Genomic DNA, 15,088 nt, shown 5'->3' on the forward strand with positions numbered 1-15,088 from the left:
TAATCCCGCCTGTGTACTTTTACTGATTAGTGATAACTTTAATCAAGAACAGATTCTTCAAAACATTTCTTAAAACATCCATGCTCCATTAAATTAATGCTCTGAAAATGGCTGACACAATAATATTTTAATTTCTATAATTATTTTCCCAAGTAAATTAACCAAAATATGCTTCATTTTCACTATAAATTTATCTAATTTCTCAAAATATGTTAGCCCATTATCAGAACATCTTTTAATGGAGAACAACTCAAACCTATTTAAAATAAGCACATATATTACCAGAGAATATTTTCCTTTCACTTTTTTATGTGTAACACAGATCAGACATGTTCGTCAAAAAATTTGTTTAAGTAGTATAAGTGTTCCAGTAATCTAATTAAGTAAAATAAAAATAAAAATAAAGCCATCACATATTCTCCCCCTTTGATGATGCATTGCCTATTAATGCATCACAATTTCCAGTACCTGAAATAAAAATGTTGACGAAACAGGGTTATCATTTTAGCTGAGAAAATCCACCCATATTCAATGCTGCCCCCGTCCTAAAAGGCAAACTCTCAAAACAAACAGAACCATTATTGTAGGATGCTTTAAACCTTCAAGATTATTATTTTCCCAAAATATTTCACATAACAGTTGTAAAACTCAGTATTCAATTACTGTTATGATTCTCAAATAATTCATTTTACCAACTTCTCAAAAAATTTCACTAGCGTGTGACAAAGCATGTTTACCAATTAAGACTCTGCGAAGGTTTTGCATAAACGAGCCAGAGAGACGTTGAAGAAAGAAAAAAATTCAAAATATAGTCTTAAGTAAGAAAATCCAAAAAAATGACACATTTTTACAAATACTGGTCAGAATTTTACCAATCCACAAATGAAAGAAATTAAACTAAGGACCAAATGTCCCTGTCCCCTAGTGAACGGGTCCAGAGGAAACTGGTAACTCAAAAGAAAAAAGTAATTTGTTATATTTAACAAAATAGACAAAGAACTGACACAAATAGCTAAATAAAAAGTCAGACTAATGAAAACAAATTTAAAGATAAAATCTAAACCACTCACTACTCACTATATAAAGTAATATGAAAGGAAACCAGAAAATCATTACCAAGAGTGTCAGCGTGTGACAGTCGACTCAGTTTTTTTGATGCTAAAAACTTACATTTAACATTTTCCACATTATTTCGTTGCTCACTATGTATGTGCCTGTTTAAACTATCTACCATAAAAAGAAAATGTTTCACTGAAGTGCAGGAAACCAAACCACATCAAAATCCTGCCTGATGCAATGAGAAGCACTCTCTACAACTACCTATAATCTATAATGCGAAACAATACCCTAAAATTTAAACCGCCAATCTCTATATTCCTTAGAAAAAGAAAAATTAAATCCTTTTGTACTTTCAGCTTTCACAATTTAAATTTGAAAGCCACTACACCTATCTGAGCAACCTCTTCTGCCAGAGCACAAAACAAATTCTTAAGCCTACCATAAAACCCCCTCTCACCTCTCGGAGGAACTGATTTTATGGCAGGAAGAGAGCCGATAGGGATTTCAGGAGGAACTCCTAATTCTTTATTAGGCTTTGGCACTTGAATCATCAGATATGTTTTAGTTACTTCTAATTTTAAAATTTGAACTTAAAAACCTTATTGTCGTTCCACTACTAAAATTGTAACTTACATGCAGATATTTTGTCAGGAGGTGCTGTAAACGATGGGAAAGAAAATGATTTGCCTCACAGCAGCTGGTTCTTTTCTGCGGAGCTGCTGTGAGCAGAGGTTGCTTCGCACTTCAAATTAGTGGTATACAGAGAGGCTTCACATGTTAATTAGTTGAATCTTGTGGGGGCAGAAATTACAGCCCAGCTGTTGCTTGTTCTTGTTTTGTTCTATTTATTTATTTTTCTTAATTTTCTTATTTTATGTGCAGCCCTCTCGTCTGTCTATAGGCACTATTTAATCAGCTCTTATTACAGTTTAATATTGATTCTCTACAATAGTTCCATATAATGTTTTTATTAACCAATAAGTTATTTCAAACTTAATGTTATCCTTCAACAACAAATCTTGTAAATTTTAGCAAACTTTTCTATATTTAACCAATTTCTATTTAACAAGAGAGTGACTTCTAATTTATCCTGTCTAATTATCCGTAAGTCCTGTAGATTTAACAATATTATATCTATCTTAAAGTTTTGGTCAGTTTGAAAAAAGACTGATTGTGAAAATATCTAGAGTCAGTTGCATATTGCAGTTTGTTGTTATCTGAGCAATTCCTCTTACAGTTAGAGCCTGTTTCTCTAAAGATCTGTTCTGTTTTTTGTCTGTATCCTCAACTCATTAAAAAGGTCCTATTTTAACTCATTGTATTTTATTCTATTTTTCTGCTACCTTCTCAGCGTAGAAGGAATAATTAACATTTTATCCACTATTTTAGTTCTCAATTCTATACACAGGTATTATTTTATTTATTTCTCTACTTAATCAGTCATGTATTTAGCCATCTATTCATTCACTATATTTATGTATTTATCTAGTAAATGGCCAAGACAGCATTTCTACAATCCTCTGTGACCTAATTTTCTTGGCTTATTCTGTCTTTCTTTATTTATTTATTTAACCTTAGAACCCATAATTTATTTCAATTTTGTTCAGATGATTTATTTTATCAAGGTTCTATCCTTCAACAACCTTCCAATCTGTACACTGCAGGTCACATTTTACTGCTGTTATTGCCTAATTTTAATAATTTAGTCCAATTGAACACAGAGGATGTTTGTAAAAACTGGAAATTGTGCACCATAAAACAGCACTAAGAAAAATTCAGTATTTATATGACATAAAATACCAAATGGTATTTTATCTCCAGTCACACACTCTGTCAAACCAACATGAATTGTAACACAAACAAAAACACACAACACATTACAGAAAACACAAAACACACACATCTGGCCAGGTTTTATAGTCAGTCAAAATTTCATCAGTCCCCAAGTGTCAGTCTGTGGTCATTATTCTATCAAATTTAACTGTAATTTTTATCAAATTTTCTGTAATTTATATCAAATTTACTGAAGCTTCAGGAATTGTCCAATGTTTTATTAACATATTTTCATGTGTCAATTTAATTAATTTTAAAATCCAATCGTCAGGAACCTTTTAATTCCCCGTGCACGTTTAAAAAGAGACATCTCAAAGTTATGTTAAAATCAAACCACAACCAATAATTTAGTTTTCTGGTACCAGTTTTATGTACTTAACTCCTATTTCCATTTATTTATTTATTTATTTTTAAACTAAACGACCACGTTTTCGCCATCGTTCTACTTTCCCCGTTAAGACGAACCCCGACCATAAAATAGCGTATAGCACGTGTCGCAACTCAGTGTCCATAATAACTTCACAATAAAACGCAGCAAAATCAATGCAAATTCACACACACAGCGCTATTCAAACAACTTAACACTCTGCTGAAACACACAGCCAGCCCGAACTCGTGCACGCGCACACACACACGACCACACAGATACACACGCAGACACACATACGCACACACACGCAGACACCCAGAGCTCTGGAGAACAAACCCGGTGTCAGACGAACATACGAAACAGAGGGGAAAAAATAAAAAGAAAATGCCGGCTAAAAAAATAAAAGATGCACCATATCAAAGCCTACCGCAGGCCATACCCAGAATTAACCACAAATTCTATCCGTCGGTCTACCGCAGACCTGTCTAATCCAAAAAACAAAATACACCTCAAAGCTTGCCGCAAGCTTACAATAAGAATTTACCGCAAATTCTATCCGTCGGTCTACCGCAGACCTGTCTAAAGTGTACCGCACACTACTTGATTCCTAAAACCTACCGCAGGTTATTTTCAAAGTCTACCCCAGACTATTGTACTTGATTCCTTAACAATCTACCTCAGATTATCTGCAAAATCTACCTCAGATTATTTGCAAAGCTTCCCGCAAGCCATTATCAAAGTGTGCCCCACACTCAATAAACCTACCCCAGGTCATTTAAAAATCTAAAGCCTACCGCAGGCTAGTTTCAAAATACACAATTCCTAAATTTCTTTCTTTAAGGAGCACAGCCATGGGTCTCCAGGGAAAAAGACATAAACTTGAGAAAACCCAGCTTCTACAACTGAGGGAGCGCAACGTCCTCAGTCTGGACCCGCTACAGTCCGCTGTACATGCGTATTTCTATACAGTGTATCACACACTACCCGTCAAAGTCTACCACAGACAAACATTCCAGCCTTTTAATCCAATTCTAAGTCAACAAAGTCTAGTAGAAACAATGTATGCTCTCCTGCAGCTACGACACTCCGAACAGCTGTAGCTAACTACGACAATTCACGCCGGCCCAACCACAGACGGCCAAAAAATAATCAAATAGTATCTTACCGCATCAAGCCGTCGAGCCGAAACAGGCCGATCCGCCTGCCAAAACTTCAGAACCGGACGAAGCCCCCAATTATTAAGGAAGATTAATTTAACATTAATTTTGGACAAAAAGTTTAGCTTCTTCTTCCTAGAGTCCCGGAATCTCTGGCAGGCGGGCTGCGGCTGGAGGAAGTGAAACCACGACACTGCGCGTTGACGTCACAGATCACGGAGTTTTAATCTCATACAAAGCAATCGACAACAAAGCTGCAGAGATACAGAGATATACATTTTATACAGACAAGGGGAAAACAGACACACACGAAACACAAAAGACAGACAAAGGCGCCCAACGTGGAGAGAAAAAGATGGAAAAAACTCTCTCTATTTTAGCGCTACATGTAACTTTATACTGAGTAGGCGTTTCCCCATTTCAATATATGCAAAGTAGGCGTTCTGCTCTTCGACCAATCAGAGACCTGCTTTGGCCCCCCAAAGAAAGTTAGGACTCCCTGATTTACGGCAAAGATGTCTGGTTTTTGTCGGACCACTTCGTGCTCATCTCTGCCTGATACGGGGAGATTCCTGGCGCCAAAGAGTCTCCTGCTATCGGAATGCACATTTTATTGCTCCCTGTCAAAAGGGGGAGGAAAAAAGGCCCTGCTTTGTCTGGTGAATTCCCACTGCTCAACAGAAAACTGTTCCAAATAAGAGTATTGTATATAACTGTTACACATGTCGTGGATTAGCTGTATTAAGCACCAAACAATAATTATTTTTCCTTAACAAGAGAGAAAATCCCAACCTGTCTTCCTCACTCTTGTCCAGTGTCCTTAATTTGAACGTCTAAATCTTAAATTGTTTCACACTAAATCTGAATCCCATTTCGTAGGGTTTCTCCAGCCCTACTCCTCCCTGTCGGCTGTGTCATTTAAACATTGATCAATCCTGCAGCAGGTGTTAAATGTTGGTGTTTATGTAAGAATCACATAAAATACAAATAACGATATTTTCCAACAACTTTGTGATTATCAATATTCTTTTAAGCAAATGATATGAGATAGAAATATGTTTATTTTTTGGTCATTAGTGCTTTTGACCTTGGAAAAAGCTATAATTTTTCCGAGTCTCTTTTCTATTCTTGAATCATGAATACAGACCTTAACTAAGACAAGTAAGGCCTGCAGTGCTGTCCAGAGTTATTTGGCTGGCTTGTCAGTCCTGGGAAGATTTCTCCATTTATGGGTAATTTCTCTCTCTTTTTTTTTTAGATCAAGACATGATAAGTTCCTTTTAGTCAACTTGGCAGTAACCAGGTCTGTGAGTGGCTGGTGAAACTAAGCTCAATTTTCCCAAACAGTTTAGTTAGAAATAGTTCATTTATAATTTAACAAGCTGATCTATTACTGTTTTTCACAGACCAGCTTGGTTTTGGCTTAGTTAATGAAATCATTTGAAAAAAGGCAGAATATACCCTTTAAAATATTTTGTAAAATGTGACTAAAAAAAGGCGATTTCTGGTGAGGAATAAAATAAAACACGAACACAAACCTTTGCCCTCAAAATGGCTGAAGTAATGTACAGATGTATCACACCATGTGCAGATGTTGAGAACATCATTGCTCAGCATTTGAAGGAGGCTCACCATGTTTAAACCTTATATGTTGAGCTGGTGTTTTCTTGACTGTTTAAATAAACATGAGGAGCATGGCGAGATCAGAAGAGCTGTCTGAGGTCTTAAGAAATTAGACTGTAGCAGTTTGTGACGATAAGGGATTTAAAATTAGTACAAGTGGAAGGGAAGACATAAAACACATCTGGGACCTTCATGGTCAGAGATGACTACAGGATGTTAACAACCACTCCCAAAACGTTGGGAGTGTCAATACGAGACCTACAGCTGTCTCTTGCTGCTTTCCTTTACTGTCTGAGAAAACATGAAGGCCAGGTAAAGTTTTGCTAAAGAGAATCTAGGCAAGAATTTTGGATAACACACATACATATATATATATATATATATATATATATATATACAGTGCAGGCCAAAAGTTTGGACACACCTTTCTAATTCAATGGGTTTTCTTTATTTTCATGACAGGGCACACCTATGAAGTGAAAACCATTTCAGGTGACTACCTCTTGAAGCTCATCAAGAAAATGCAGAGTGTGTGCAAAGCAGTAATCACAGCAAAAGGTTGCTACTTTGAAGAAACTAGAATATAAGGGGTATTTTCAGTTGTTTTACACTTTTTTGTTTAGTGCATATTTCCACATGTGTTATTCATAGTTTTGATGCCTTCAGTGTGAATCTACAATGTCAATAGTCATGAAAATAAAGGAAACTCATTGAATTAAAAGGTGTGTCCAAACGTTTGATCTGTACTGTATATACAGTATATGACAATGCAGTGACTTCAAAGAGGTTTGTAAATGCAAGAGACCCCTCAAACATCTTCCAGCTGAAAGTAAGGAATGGGTCAAACTTTCCTCAAACTCTTGTCAGTCTATAGATGTAGCGATTCATTGAAGTTATTTTAACCAGAGGGTAAGACTTACAGTGTCTTAACTATTCCCCCAATTTGAAAATATGTTTTTGTTGAGATCTTTGTTTAATAAGTTCATGTTTATGTTCAAGGCTCCATTTTCCTGTTTCCATGTAGTCAAATCACTTTCCTTCCCAGAAACACAAAAGAGAATACACAACAAGATAAGAATGTTTCTTTGTTAAGAACTGAATATTTCATGATATTTCCTTTTTTGACATAACTTTAAGTTCCCTGGAAAAATATGAATACCTCATTGTTCCCAAGTACCTTCTAAATATATATTTTTAAGGAGAAGTAGCAATTCTCAGTAGAATGACAGTGAATTAGGGTCACAAGGAATGAAAAAAAGAATTAGGTGGAAGTATTTTGTTGCATTTCTTTTAAGAAAGGGACATTTAGAAATAATGTGAAAAATGTCAAAAAAGCATATCAGCATAGAGGAGTAATAAAGAGAATAAGGTTACTACAATGTTAGAACAAATCAACACTAAAGATCTGCAACAGTGATGTATTGTGTAATTAGAATATTGAATTTTGGATTAATATTCAATAAGAAAGACATTTTTACTGTATTAGCATATAAACATAACTTAAGTGCACACTCTTAGTCAGCACATGTGTTTTTTTATATGTTGAATCCTGTATGTAAATAGCACAGCAGTTTCAGAAATTTACTGTGTCCACTTTTTTCTTTTTTTTAACTACGAAACTGATATTTTTTTTCTCCTATACAGAAAGGATTAGGACCCTCTCCCCCTTAGAAACAAATAAATCAGGGTTAGAAATAATGGAAAAGAAGTTAAATGGCCGAGGATACAGCCGAGGATGAATTAAGAATACTTGATTCAGTCTTACATTTACTACCACTTTATTTCCAATTTGGATGCCCTAGCCCTTCCATATGTAGGCTTGAGGGCTAAGAGAGTAGTGGCATGGGATTCAGCCTAAATTACAGGTAGAAGGCAAACACTCCCAGAAAAGCACTGCAGAGAGCATGTCAGTGTATAAATAAGGCTGTGCGAAGTAATGCGTGCCAGGGCGGCGGAAAAAAAAAAAGCATAGAAAAAAGTGGAGTCATGTAATATTGATGCTTTCAGAGTTGTGCAGGTGCCTTTGGGTAAACGCAGGCGCGCGCTGAACACGCCGCATGTGATTTCCAGCTTCAGTCATGTTGGCAGCACGATGCGCGGCGGAGACGGGAGCGGGGCTGTGAAACCGGACCCTCTGCCAGGGATGTCGACGAGCCGGAGTCCCTGAAACCTCCGCCAACCCAGGATACAGCCTTTATACGGACTGATATGTGTTTTCCTGCGCGAGTGCGGGCTGCTTTTTCCTTCGTTTTTTTATTGTTTTCTTTTTTTCCCTTCTTCTCCTCCTCCTGCACGCAGTAGTATAGTGGACCTGGATGCCGTGTGGGCGATGCAGTCACAAGGGATATATTGTGATTTGGCGGAGATGTGTTAGCCACCATTGAATTGATTAAAAACAAGTAAAGGAGGTAACGAGGGATCTAATAAGAGATCGCCACCTGTTACCAGAAAATCAGGTAAGCCTCGTAAACCCACTGTCGCTTTTAACATTCGCACAACCTTATAATCATTCACAGTAAGCGGCACGTAGTTCATTATTATTCTCCCAAAGATCCATGAAATGAAGCGTGAATTTATTCGCACTGTACTTTTTAAAAGGTGAAATGCACCATAATGTTGCGCACCAAAGATTTATGTACCCATCACCTTTGTGATCCAAAGGGTAATAAAGCATACCCACCTTTAATAGTTGGATTTGTGTGGTGCGCTGAATGGAAACATCCCAATAAAACGGATTTAAATATATATATTTGATTAAGTGGAGGATACGTGGGCTTGCACAAACCTTTTCATTGCATCAGTGCAGGAATACACAGGCAGCAACCGCAGTTCCTCAAGCCAGTGCAGTGGCAGCAGACCTCTTCCATCCACACAGCTATTCAGCAGCGTTCAAGTAGCCTGCTCTCTCTGTGCTGGATGCCAATCCAAGACAACATCCCCACTTGGGGGTGGAAGCGGTTGGGAGGGGGGAAGAAGAATAAGCCAATTTTTATAGCTGTTCACAAATCATTCGTCAGTGCTGTTCCTCCTTTTCTCGATCCTTCCCTGCTTGGAAGAAGCATCAAGGCAATGTCCATCTGTGGAGGGGTTTCAGACAGCAACTGCTGCTGGCCCACTGTGCATTGTTAGCTGTTCAAAAAAAAAAAAAAAGAACTTCTAAATCAGACCATTTGTTTTGCTTCCCTTATGGTGGCACAAAATTATTCATAGCCCTTTAACTTTCTCACATATTATCATGTTGCAGCCCTAGACTTCAGTGTCTTTCATTGGGGTTTTATCTGATCATTAAAATGAAGTGGAGGTAACATAATATATATACAGTATATATCTTCTGGAAATACAAATTTAAAAAGTGTGGCTTGCATTTGCATTCTACCCTACACCTTGTGCTGCAAGTCTTTTGGTTAATGCTTCCCACCAGGTTTCCACATCTAGAGATGGAAACCTTTCCATATTTTTCATTGCAAATTAGCTCCAATTTAGACAGAATGGAGGAAGATAATCTGTGAACAGCAGTTTTCAAATCCTGCCACTAATTTTCAATCTGAATCAAGTTTGGACTGTTTCTTGACCATTCAAGCACACAGATATGTTTTGATTTTAACTATGCTATAGCACCTCTGATCGTATTTTCAGCGTTGTTGTCCTGCAGAGAGGTGAACTTAGTCTCTTTTGCTGCAATTTGGAGTTTTTATTCCAGGACTGTCCTGTATTTAGCTCCATCCATCTTCCCATCAAACTTGAGCATGCAGTTTCCCTGGCAGCTGAAGAAAAGCATCCCAACAACATGATGCCATCAGCACTGTCTTCAAGGACCTAAACCATGACAGTGTTTGTTCACCAAACCTTTAAATCCTTCACAAAGGGAAACTGCTTTGGCTTCTTCAGATCATTAGTTGCACTGGCTTTTATTTAGGGATATCAGAGTAAAGGAGCCAAATCAAATGCAATGTGGCTTCCACACTCTTCAGATTGTGTTTTTTTTGCTGTAAAACCTTTTTATAACGTGTTTCATTATCACATAAAATATTAATAAAATGCACTGAAGTTTGTAGTTTTAAAATACAAAGTTAAATGGTTAGATGGATCTGAATATTTTTGCAAGATACTACACAACAGACCGCTCTCGCAGTTAGTATGTATTTGTTTGATACACATAAGGCTTAAAGGTAAAGGAGAGCCTGAAACCAAGTACTGCTCAGTGTGTCTAGGTTGGACCTACCCTAAAAAGACGTGTTCAGAGATCGGGCCCATTTGGGTTTGATGTGCTACAAGGACCCATCCACTGTCTAAGTATAGATACTAATTTGTCACTGACAGTTTTATTTCATAACCCCCATTGCATTTTTTCTGCTTATATCCAAAATCAAAGAGCATTTTGACCAAGTGACAGGACTGCGCTGTCTCAAGATGGAAAAAAAAGATAAAGGAAACAGGTGAAAAGGTTGTCACTCTTGTCTGAGCTGCACATCAGGCCGTGAGACAACTTTGTTTCGGAATCCATCTTTGCTATATTGCACTCAACCTGACACAGGCATGATATAAAGTCAATTTAAAAAAAAAAAAAAACTTCTTTGTACTCATCTGTTTTTGTTGTCCCTTTCTGTCAAATCCCTCTGATAAAAAAATCCTTACCAGCTAATCATTCTCTAATATATAAGCGGGATCAGTAGTCTGAAAGCATCACTTAAAGCAGGGAATGAGTGCATTGACATTAATTTTACATGTTTACACATTTAAAGTGCTGTTGCACTACCCCAGCAACACCTAGTCACTTGATATGTAATCGAGCTGCTCTAAATATTCAAGGGTAACTCTTTTTTCCTTTGAATAAAGCATAAGTGACCTTTTTAATACCACATGTCCTGTTTTCAGAATTATTTTGATCTTAATAGTGAGCACTGTACTGAATAATGTAGCATGAAAAAACTTTCATTTTGACCTTTCGCCTCCGGATTTTGCTCGCTTTCCTGCTCACGTTAGCAGGCCTGCTGATTTTTAATAATTAAGTCTTAATTTAGTAACTCTTCTCAAAACAATAAAATAATATTTCTATATTATTTTACGTTTCAAGCTGCTATTAGGTTATTGTACCATACTCCTTGCACAAAATCTGTCTGGTGATTTGTAAACAAGAGATCATAAAGGTTAACTATTTTATTTCTTCATCATAAGGTTCAAGGCTGAATGCGGATTAAATCAAAGTTTTGGATGGGAAACAGTTTTTGTCCTGCAAGATAGTTATAAGTTTAAAATATGAATTTGCAAAACAGCAGTTAGTGGGTAGTTTGCTTTCATTAAGATGAAATGATGTGGGTAAATGTTTTAAATCTCTGAATCTCTTAGGGAGGAAAAACTCAATCTAATCTCTGATTCCCTTTAGCTCATTAGCTGGATAATATGATGCAGCTACACTAGGCTTTGGTTTGCATGGGATGAGTGGGTCCCCATGTGAAAGTGTCATCAGTATTGAACACTCAGAAAGCTTTTCTATAGTCTAAGAAGCTGGATCCGACAGAGTGGACCGGGATTAATCTCCCTATTGGGGGAGATCAATCTGTGGTTGAGATTATTGTTTGCTTCACATTCTGTGCTAGGCTAAGTTGATTGTGTTTGAGTAAAGCTGATTTTACCCATCTTCTTTATGTTCTTTTCTTTTTTCTTTTGTCACTTTTTCAAGCACATCTTTTTTGCCTTAGTAGGCTGGTTGTAAGTCCAAAACAAAAAACTTAAAGACGTCTAGTACAGGATCAAAAAAGAAAACGGCTACAGTCCTATGAGAAATGCATAGAGAGTAAATTCATTCAAAACGAAATAAACAAATAATGTTAATAATAAATACCAAATAAGTCTTCCATCGGGCATGGCAGTGGTACAGGGGTTAATTATGCGACACATGTATATGGAGGCCTTACTCCTCGATGAGGCTGTCACAGGTTCAAGTCCCAGCCTGATGACCTTTGCTGCCTGTCTTCCTCCTCTCTCATAACCTACTTTCCTATCAGACCATTGTTGGCTCCTTGAGCTGGAGAACACCTTTAAAAATATATTAGAATAATAATTCTTCCATCAAATAAGTAAATGTATCCATGAGATGAAACCTAAATAGATGAGAAAAACAAAAATGATGGGGAGCTTATTTTGTCAATCTCAATTTAACTTATTTCCTTCTTTTGCCAATTAAAGATTTAATGTATTTAAATTAAAACTTATTCATTTTATAATTGTGTTTTATTTTGTGAGACTTTTATTTTGTAAAGCTGCTTTATGTGCTTCAGCGACTTATTTATTTAACTCTGATTCTATTTTTCTCTGTGAATGAAGCTAGCTGAGCGAGCGAACTACAGTGCATCTGGTGTCTTTAAGGGCTCACACGTTACACATTATTTAAGGAGGTGGAATATCTTTGGAGTACAGGAACCCATCTCTGCCTAAACAAAGGTTCTTCACAACCTGCTCAAATCAACCCAGTCAAGGCAATGGCTACCCCGGATGCCATGTTTCAAAAAAACATGTGGCACTCCCCCGCTTACAAAAGAGAAGCAAGGCCTGCCATTCTGAAGCAGGGGTAGCACATCCTGTCAGGGATAGTTACCTTCGCAAGACACCAGAGGCAAGTTCAATCCCATACAGTTTGCATGTTTCACCCTCATGCAGATGTTTGTTGTTAATTGACGCTATATAAATAAACTGAATCAAATTGAATAGAAGTTCAGTGTCTCAGCTCACTTCACCCTGACCAGAGGGACCCCATCCCTCAGAAAAAACTACACCCTCTCATTTGAATATAAGAACATAAAATAAAAAGCCTGAAATAATGAGTTAACTGCGTTAAAAAGTAAACATCCCCGAAATGCGCAAAGTAGCTTTGCAAGATAAAAATGTCACAAAATAACCCTGAAATAAATAATGAAATAAATATGTATGTAAATTCTGAAATAAGTATATTTTGTAATAAATAAATAAATAAAAACTGTGAATGATAAAATAAGGTTCCCATTATATAGTTCTTTATTTATTCTGTTTTTATTTTATGGGGACATTTAATTATTTGATGGAATATTTAGTAATGTTTAGTAATACAAGTATTTATTTAAATTTGAATGTAATGGCTCTCCATATAAATGGACCTCAGTGCCTGACAGAATCTGTGCTTGTCCTTTGTGTCCAGATGTACGGTATTTCTAAAGTAAGTAGTTGGGCATTAGGGAGGTTGCACATCAGTGGTTATACAGCTGGCCATCTAATGCTGCAACAAGTGTTGGACTTAAAAGGCTCTTTCTCCTTTTGTTCTGTGTAAACTCTGAAGGGATTGCAGGTAGACTCTTTGGTATTTTGTAACATTGAGACTTTCAGATTTTTAGTGTGCTTTAATATCAGGCAGTGAGAAAAACAGATTAGCTATGAAGTGTAAGCAAACGTCTAGGTTCTAAATGTAGCCTTTCTTATGACATCTGAGAGTCAAAACAGAATCAGAATAATTTTAAGCTGTATAGATCGCTTACTTTGTATGTTTCTCTGTTCAGTTTTTAGATAAACTATTCCACAATATGAACTATATGTAAAAATATATATATTTGCCTTGTAGAGGAGCAAGTAAATATTAATTGTTTTTTGTTTTTTTGATTTTAGACGAAAGCGGAAAAAATGGGGTGGGGTGTTTTGAAATATAACTGTCAGTGACAAATTACTGTTTGTCCATAGACAGTGAGTGGGGCCTTTAATCACATCTATAATCCTCAGTAAACTATTAGTTTTTCTCTGTTTTTATAAAAAGGAAATATTTATAAAAAATAAAAACTGCCATTCTTCCTTTATCAGTGCAGATTGTACCTTCTTGGAAAGAACAATTTATTTTCAGATGAATAAACTTTACTGATAAGCCATGAGACTGATTTGAATTTGAAAATTCAAACCTTTTAAATCACTCTTCATATTTGCAGATAGGAAACAGGAAATTAACATGAAGAGTAAGCAACAAACAAAACCAGTATTTGTGCATGTGTACAATACATTTTGTTGGATTTACCCAAGCGATTGTTCAACCTAAGCCGTCTGCAACAGCAATCCTGGACATCTTCATTACAGCAGAGCCCTGGAGCTCAGCAGCAGGGATGAAGTATCCTACCTGATGTTTCTGAGGGGTTTTTATAGCTAATGTTTGGTCAGTCATCCATACAAGCTGCTCCAGATGTTAAGCTCGTGGAGGAGGAGCAATGCGGCTTTATAGCAGAGTGATATATGAGCGGTACCAATAAAAAGAAACTGTGGATATTTCTCCCAGGAAGAAGGCTTTGCGGAGAAAATATATTGACGGTCTATGCCATGGCATCACTGTCATGCCACAAGAAAACCATTACTCTGTCTTAACAGAGACTGATGGCTAATGAAGCGAATGCACACCCAACTCTTCATGAAGGGGACGGCACAACTCTCATTTATATGCACCTCATATACCAGCCTATCTGATTTAGAGGATCCGGGACTGCAACACAGACCCACTCACTTAAAGCTACACATGCGTGGTGATGACTGCACTGAGAAAACCAATAAGGGGTTAGATTATCCATAATGATAAATGATCACTTAACATATACGTGACAAAACCCAGTCTGATAACATCTGCACCTCCAGAGGAGGGTTTCTGTTGTGGGTGGACAGTGTTTTCTGTACACTTTGGAACCTGGAAGTAGCCCACATTGGACAATTTTAGGTCATATTTGATTAATGTGTAAGAGTCTGCTTGTTCGTTAAGCACTGCTGCTCTGAAGCCACGATATGGGAGCAGCTCAGCCTTGATGGCTCACGCTGTAATCTGCATTACTGTGTTTCCATTTAATATTTGCAATCCATTTAATCAGTAGATGGAAGCCTAAAATAGCCCCTAGCAGTGTTCAACTCATTTCAGATTTACTTTTTTTTTGTCAGGGATAATGCACAAAATAGCACTGATAGCTTTCTTGAACAGCTGTGGAACTGTCTGCAACAGAAGTTTATGTGGAGCTGGAGCAGTTCATCAGTGACAGTAATTAAGCATGGTCCAGTA

The 15,088-nt window shown here is 36.9% G+C and overlaps 1 protein-coding gene across 1 annotated transcript in view; it reads left to right on the forward strand.

The window, feature by feature from the left end:
• The first annotated feature begins 7,814 nt into the window (after positions 1-7,814).
• The window catches only part of sntg1 (syntrophin, gamma 1), a 59,585-nt gene continuing 52,311 nt past the window's right edge, over positions 7,815-15,088 (forward strand). Inside the window, exon 1 of the mRNA XM_032566510.1 lies at positions 7,815-8,498. The gene's annotated coding sequence lies outside the window, so the exon portion shown is untranslated. The remainder of the gene's footprint in view (positions 8,499-15,088) is intronic.

Source organism: Xiphophorus hellerii, chromosome 6, assembly GCF_003331165.1.
Source record: "Xiphophorus hellerii strain 12219 chromosome 6, Xiphophorus_hellerii-4.1, whole genome shotgun sequence".
Taxonomy (NCBI): Eukaryota; Metazoa; Chordata; class Actinopteri; order Cyprinodontiformes; family Poeciliidae; genus Xiphophorus; species Xiphophorus hellerii.